The following is a 7,456-nucleotide window of genomic DNA, read 5'->3' as shown; positions in this document are numbered from 1 at the left end:
GCTGACACACCAGTCTCCCACTGCCTCAGCCCTGTCTGGATATTGGGTGCCAACAAGAATGGAAAATAGGCCAAGAGGGGGCCAAGAACAGTTCAGCACTGGCATGCAGGTGCTCCCTTGGCATGAACAGCCTGGGCACCATGGATGACAACAGGCCAATGGGATTCTTGGTGGAAGGAAACATGTCCCCATTGAGGCCTCACCTTCAGGCCAGAGAAGAGGTTGGAGAGTTGATCGGATGACCAGCTGCAGAGAGGAGCTACCCTCTTTGCTGACAGATGTAGAGACAATGACAACCTGCCTGCAGAGAGGAGCCACCCTCTCCAGGGCCTACTCTCTCCAATGAGCTGCAGATGATGGAACAACTAGCTGTAGAGAGGAGCTTCCCTTTTTCTGATAGCTGAACACATTTTAGGATGATCAGATACAGAGAGGAGCTTCCTTCTCTGTTGAGAACTGAACACTTGTTGGGATGACCTGCCTGAAAGGATGAGCTACTCTCTTTACTAGGAGCCGAAAACTTGTTAGGACACTCTGCCTGCAGAGAGGAGCTGCCGACTTTGGGTCTACTTTGAGCTGTTCTATTGCTCGATAAAGCTCGTTGTCTTGCTTGTCCTTCACGTTTCTGCATACCTCATTGTATTAGTTTGTTTTCACACTGCTGATACACGCATATCTGAGACTGGGTAATTGGTAAAGAAAGGGAGGTATAACGGACTCACAGTTTCACGTGGCCAGGGAGGCCTCACAATCACAGTGAAAGGTGAAAGGCACATCTTACCTGGTGACAGGCAAGAAATGAGAACCAAGTGAAAAAAGATTTCCCCTTATAAAACCATCAGATCTTGTGAGACTTATTCACTACCACAAGAATAGTATGGAGAAAACCATCCTAGTGATTTAATTATCTCCCACCAGGTCCCTCCCACAACATGTGAGAATGATGAGAGCTACAATTCAAAATGAGATTTGGGTGGGTAAATAGCCAAATCAAAACACTCAATCTTCCTCGTCACAAGACAAAAACTCAAGAACCATTAAATGGTGAGGCTAAAAGAGCTGTAACACAAACAGGGCTAAAACATGCCCCTTGCTTGCCACATTGCAGGTGAAGAGAAGGAGAGAAGAGCTGTACCCCTATGAGAAGCCCAGACTTGGGAGCTCCCCAACTCCGGGCTGTGACTTTCTCTTTGGGGCCCTGTAGTTACTGGTGTTTCAAGCTTTTATGCAGCACTGCATTCTCTGGTGCCAGCCATGGAATTTGCTTGTCCAGCTGCAGCCTCACAGACAGCTGGCACCCATGCCACCACCTGGGCCTGCCCACCCCATGGCACAGTGTGTCTGACTGTACAGTGCCCAGACCCCACACTCATTCACACACCCCTCATTGCTCCATGCCTGACTCATAGTCTCCCTTGGAGGTGTCAGATCCAGGTTGGTAGTTTGAGCTGAGCACAGCCTGCCAAGCTGAATGGATGGAACAAGCCCAGTGGGCTGGAGGAAAACTCAGGCAAAGGTGCCACTAGGTTTCTTGTCAGAAAAGTGACAACCCAAAGACCATGTGTCATCATTCTCATGATAGTGAGTTTTTACGAGATCTGGTGGCTTTATAAGGAGCTTTTCCCCCTCATTTGCTCTGTACTTTTCATTCCTGCATCATGTGAAGAACATGTTTGCCTTTCCTTTCACTGTGATTTTAAGTTTCCTGAAACGTCCCCATCTCTGCAGAACTTTGAGTCAATTAAACCTCTTTACAAATTATCCAATTTTATGTATGTTTTTATTAGCAACATGAGAATGAACTAATACAGTTAAATGGTACTAGGTAGTATGGCATTGCTATAATGATACCCCAAAATGTGGAAGCAACTTTGGAAATGAGTAACAGGCACAGGTTGGAAAAGTTTAGAAGGCTCAGAAGATGGAAAAATGTGGGAAAATTTCAAACTTCCTAGAGACTTGGAGGGCTCAGAAGACAGGAAGATGTGGAAAAGTTTGGAGCTTGCTAAAGACTTGTTAAATGGCTTTGACCAAAATGTTGAGAGTGATAACGAAAAACAAAGTCTAGGCTTAGGTGGTCTCAGATGGAGATGAGAAACTTGTTGGGAACTGGAGTAAATGTCACTCTTTCTATACAAAGAGACTGGTGGAATTTTGCCCCTGCCTAGAGATCTGTGGAACTTCCAATTTGAGAAAGATGATTGAGGGTATCTGACTGAAGAAATGCTTAAGCAGTAAAGCTTTCAAAAGAAAGTATAGCATAAAACTTTGAAAAATATGCAGCATGACAATGCAAGAGAAAATGAATACTCAATCGCTGGGGAGAAAATCAAGTCTGCTGCAGAAATTTGCATAAGTAACAAGGAGCCAAATGTTAACCACCGAGACAATGGGGAAAATGTCTGAGACTTTAACAGCAGCCCCTCTCATAACAGGCCCAGAGACTTAGGAGAAAAAAATGGTTTCCTGTGCTGGGTCAAGGGCTTCTCTGCTGTGTGCAGGGCTTGGGACTTGGGGCCTTGTGTCCTAGCTGCTAAAGCTGTGGCTAAAATAAGCCAACATTGAGTTCAGGCAATTGCTTCAGAGGACGCAAGCCCCAAGGCTTGGCAACTTCCATGTGGTGTTGGGCTTTCAGGTACACAGAATTTTACAACTGAAGTTGGGGAAACTCCATCTAGATTTCAGAGAATGTATGAAAAGGCCTGAATTTCCAGGCAGAAGTTTTCTTCAGGGATGAAAACTTCATGGAGAACCTCTGCTAGGGAAGTACAGAAGTGAAATGTGGGGCCAGAGACCCTACACAGAGTCCCCACTTGAGCACTACCTAGTGGAGCTGTGAGAAAAGGGCCACTATCCTCCAAACCCTAGAATGGTAGATCCACAGTCAGCTTGCACAATTCAACTAGAAAAGCCACCGACACTCAATTCCAACCTGTGAAAGCAGTTAGGAGGGGAGCTTCTACCTGCAAAGCCACAGGGTTGGAGCTGCCCAAGGCTGTGGGAGCCCACCTGTTGCATCAGTATGACCTGGATATAAGACATAGAGTCAAAGGAGATCATTTTGGAACTTTAAGGTTTAATGAATGCCTTATTGGTTTCCAATACCTAAACCCCCATTGTATCTAGGCGATTACTAACTTGCTTTTTATTTTGCAGGTTCAGAGGCAAAAGGAACTTGCCTTGTTTCAGATAAGACCTTGAACTAGAAATTTTGGATTGATGCTGGAATGAGTTAAGACTTTGGGAGACTTTTGGAAAGGCATCACTGTGTTTTCAAATGTGAGAAAATGAGATTTGGGTGTGGCCAGGGTAGAATGATTATGGTTCAGTTGTGTCCCCACCTAAATCTCATCTTCAACTGTAGTTTCCATAATCCCCACATGTCATGGGAAAGACCCAGTGTAAGGTCTTTGAATAGTGGGGGCAGTCTTCTCCATGCTATTCTCATGATAGTGGGTATATTCTCACAAGATCTGATGATTTCATAAGAAGCATTCCACCAATTCACTCTGCACTTCTTTTTCCTCTGCCATATGAAGAAGGACATGTTTGCTTCCCCTTCTACCATGATTATAAGTTTCATGAGGTGTCCCCAGCCATGCTGAACTGTGAGTCAATTAAACCTATTTCTCTTATAAATTACCCAGTGTTGGTAAGTCTTTATTAGCAGTGTAAGAATTAACTAATACAATTTTCTTTCATTCTGTGGGCTAAGAATATGAGTATACATTTTTCAGAAGAAGACAAACAGATGTCCAAGAAGCACTGTGTAAGAGTTGATTTTTTTCTCCTTACTCACCTACATATGTTATGTGTTGGTTTTTTAATACTAAGGATTCTTACTGGTGGAAAATGATATCTCATTGTTGTTTTAATTTGCATTTCTCTGATGCTTCATGATGTTGAATAATTTTTAATAACCATGTATTTTTTCGTGTGTGTGTATTTTCTCCCACTCCAAAGGTTTTCTGTTCACTCAAATTGATTATTTTTTCAGCCCAGAAGTTGGTTTTTTTTTTTTTTCCAATTTAAGCCCAATTTGTATATTTTTGTTTTCATTGCCTCTGTTTTAGAGGTCCTAGTCATGAATTGTTTACTTAGACCAATGGCTTGAAGACTATTCCCTAGGTTTCCTGCTGGTATTTTTATACTTTCAGGTCATGCACTTAAGCCTTTAATTCATTTTTAGATGATTTTTGTATATGGTAGGAAATAGTAATCCAATTTTATGCCTTTGCATATGATAATTCAGTTTTCAAAGCACCATTTATTGAAAGCAGTGTTCTTTCCCCAGTTTAAGTTCTTGTTGATTTTGACAAAGATTAGTTAATTCTTTGGCTGTAGATACGGGTCTTTTTTTTTTCTGGAGTCTTTATTCTGGTTTCTCTCTCTCTCTCTCTTTCTCTCTCTCTCTCTCACTCTCTCTCTCTCTCTCTCTCTATATATATATATATATATATACACACACACATATACATATATATGTATATGTATATGTGTGTACATATACATGTGTATATGTGTCTTTTTTTTCTTGAGTCTTTATTCTGGTCTCTCTCTCTCTCTTTCTCTCTCTCTCTCTATATGTATATGTATATATATACACACACACACATATATGTGTATATATACACGTATATATATATACGTGTATATGTGTGTATATATATACACACACACACATATATGTGTATGTATATATATATACGTATACGTGTATATGTATATACACACACACACATACACGTGTTACATACACGTGTATGTGTGTGTGTGTGTGTGTGTATAGAGAGAGACCAGAATAAAGACTCCAGAAAAAAAAGACACACATATACATACACACACACACACACACACACATACACGTGTTACATACACGTGTATGTGTGTGTGTGTGTGTGTGTATAGAGAGAGACCAGAATAAAGACTCCAGAAAAAAAAGACACATGTACACATGTGTATATATATGTGTGTGTGTATATATATACACGTATACGTGTGTGTGTGTGTGTGTGTGTGTATATATATATGTATATGTGTGTGTGTATATATATATATATATATATATAGAGAGAGAGAGAGAGAGAGAGAGAAAGACAGAGAGAAAGACCAGAATAAAGACTCCAGAAAAAAAACACATATCTTAGATGGAAATAGGAAAACATATACATGAGACAACATAATACATGTGTGTGTATATACATATATATATGTACACATATACATGTGTGTGTATGTATATATAAAAACCCAAAAAGAATGATACTAGTATAATACCAGTATAATATGTATATAGTATATACTAATTATACATACAACACATATGAGATATAATATGTATATAATACATAAAAATTACATATGTTATCTTATGTATAATATATTTTGTCCCACTTCCCTCTAAGAAGTAGAACAAAACAAGCATGCCCCCCTTTTATAATTCGTATTCAACATATTACTGGAAGTCCTCATCATGGCAACTAGGTTACAGAAATAAAATAAAAGACATCCAAATTGGAAAAGAGGAAGTCAAATTGCCTGTTCACTGATAATTTAACCATACCTAGAAAATCCTAAATATTATTAGCATATGGATAAACACTGCATTGAATCTGTAGATAGATTTGAGTAGCATGAACATGTTAACAATATTTATTCTTCCAATACATGAACAGAAAAATCTATTTTTATATATTTCTCAATTTGCATCATCAATGGTTTGCAGTTTTTGTTGTAGAGATATTTTACTTCAGTTAAGTTTATTTCTAGGTAATTCATTTAATTTGTAGTTATTGTAAATGGGATTGTTTTCTTGATTTATTTTTCAGATTGTTTGCTGTTGGCATACAGAAATAATAGTAAGTTTTATATGTTGATTGTGTGCCCTGAAACTCTACTGCATTGTTTATTAGTTCTAAAAGTTTTTTGGTGGTGACGTGAGGTTTATCTAGATATAAGATTATATCATCTGCAAACAAGAATAATTTGATTCCTTCTATTTCAGTGTGTATGCACTTCTTTTTCTTATCTAACTGCATTCTCTAGAACTTCTCATTTGTGATATATTAACACTGGTAAAAGTGAGAAATCTTGTCTTGTTCCAGATCTTAAGAGAAAGGCTTTCAGGGTTGTTTTTTGTTTATTTGTTTTTTGTTTTTGTTTTTATCTTTGGTAAGACACAAGCTGTGAGTCTGCCATATTGCTTTCATTGTATTAATGTCTGTTTATGTTATGCCTAATATTTTGAGAGTTTTTATTATAAAGAGATGTTGAATTTTATCGAATATTTTTTCATCTAAATTTAAATGATTAGGTGATTTTGTTTTTAATTCTGTTGACACAATGTATCACATTTACTGATTAGCATATGTGGAAGTATTCTTGCATCCCTAAAGTGAATCCTACTTGTTTATGCTGAATGACATTATTTTGTTGTAGATATACATGCACAAGTATACATGCACAAGTTTGTTATAAGGGCATATTGCAGGATGCTGAGGTTTGCACTTCTAAGCATCCCTTTGCCTAAGTAGAAAACGTCATCCCTAATTTGTAATTTTTCTTTTTTATTTTAACTTTTATTTTACTTTCAGGCATACAAGCACAAGTTTGTGATATAGGTAAATCGTTTATCCTGGGGATTTAGTATACATATTAGGTTACAAGGTAATAAGTACAGTGCTCTATAAGTAGTTTTGGAATCCTCTCTCTCCTCTCAACCCCCGCCCTTAGGTACACCCTGGTATCTGTTGTTCACTTCCTTGTGTCCATGTGTACTCAATGTTTAGCTCCCACTTATAAGTGAGAACGTGCAGTATTTAGTTTTCTATTTCTGTATTAGCTTACTTAGGATAATGACCTCCAGTTTGGTTCCTTGTTTTGCCTCACAGGACATAATCTCATTCTTTTTTTATGATTGCATAGTATTCTATGGTGAATATGTACCATAAATTCTTTATCCAGTCTACAATTGATGGACATTTAAGTAGATTCCATGTCTTTGCTATTGAGAATAGTACTGAGATGAACATAAGAGTGTATGTAACTTTATGATAGAACAATTTATATTCCTTTGAATATATACCCAGTCGTGGAATTTCTCATTAGAATGATAATTATGCTTTGAGTTCTTTGAGAAATCATTGCAATGCTTTTCACAAGAGCTAAACTAATTTACATTCCCATCAGAATTCTCTTTTCTCTACAACCTTATCTGTATCTGTTTATTTTTGGTTTTTTAGTAATAGCCATTCTGACTCATATGAGATGGGATCTCATTGAATATTTGTTTTGTATTTCTCTAGTTATTAGTCATATTGAACACTTTTCATATGTTTGTTGGCTTGTTGTGTATGTCTTATTTTGAAAAGCATCTGTTCATGTCCTCTGCTCACTTTTTAGTTGGGTTGTTTTCTTATTGATTATTAACTTGCTCTGCATAGATTCTGGATATTAC

The 7,456-nt window shown here is 37.8% G+C and overlaps 1 long non-coding RNA gene across 1 annotated transcript; it reads left to right on the top strand.

Moving 5' to 3' along the window:
* The first annotated feature begins 1,679 nt into the window (after nucleotides 1–1,679).
* LOC116532333 lies at nucleotides 1,680–6,838 on the top strand. Its single transcript, XR_004260823.1, has 4 exons — nucleotides 1,680–1,690; nucleotides 2,877–2,883; nucleotides 6,603–6,607; nucleotides 6,733–6,838. It is a non-coding gene; the product is annotated as an uncharacterized LOC116532333 (long non-coding RNA).
* The last annotated feature ends 618 nt before the right edge of the window (nucleotides 6,839–7,456 follow it).

The sequence above is a fragment of the Sapajus apella genome, unplaced genomic scaffold (genome assembly GCF_009761245.1).
Source record: "Sapajus apella isolate SASKATOON/1434 unplaced genomic scaffold, GSC_monkey_1.0 scaffold75, whole genome shotgun sequence".
Lineage (NCBI taxonomy): Eukaryota > Metazoa > Chordata > Mammalia > Primates > Cebidae > Sapajus > Sapajus apella.
Note: the sequence above shows the minus strand (reverse complement) of the source record. Positions and strands in the feature narration are given on the sequence as shown.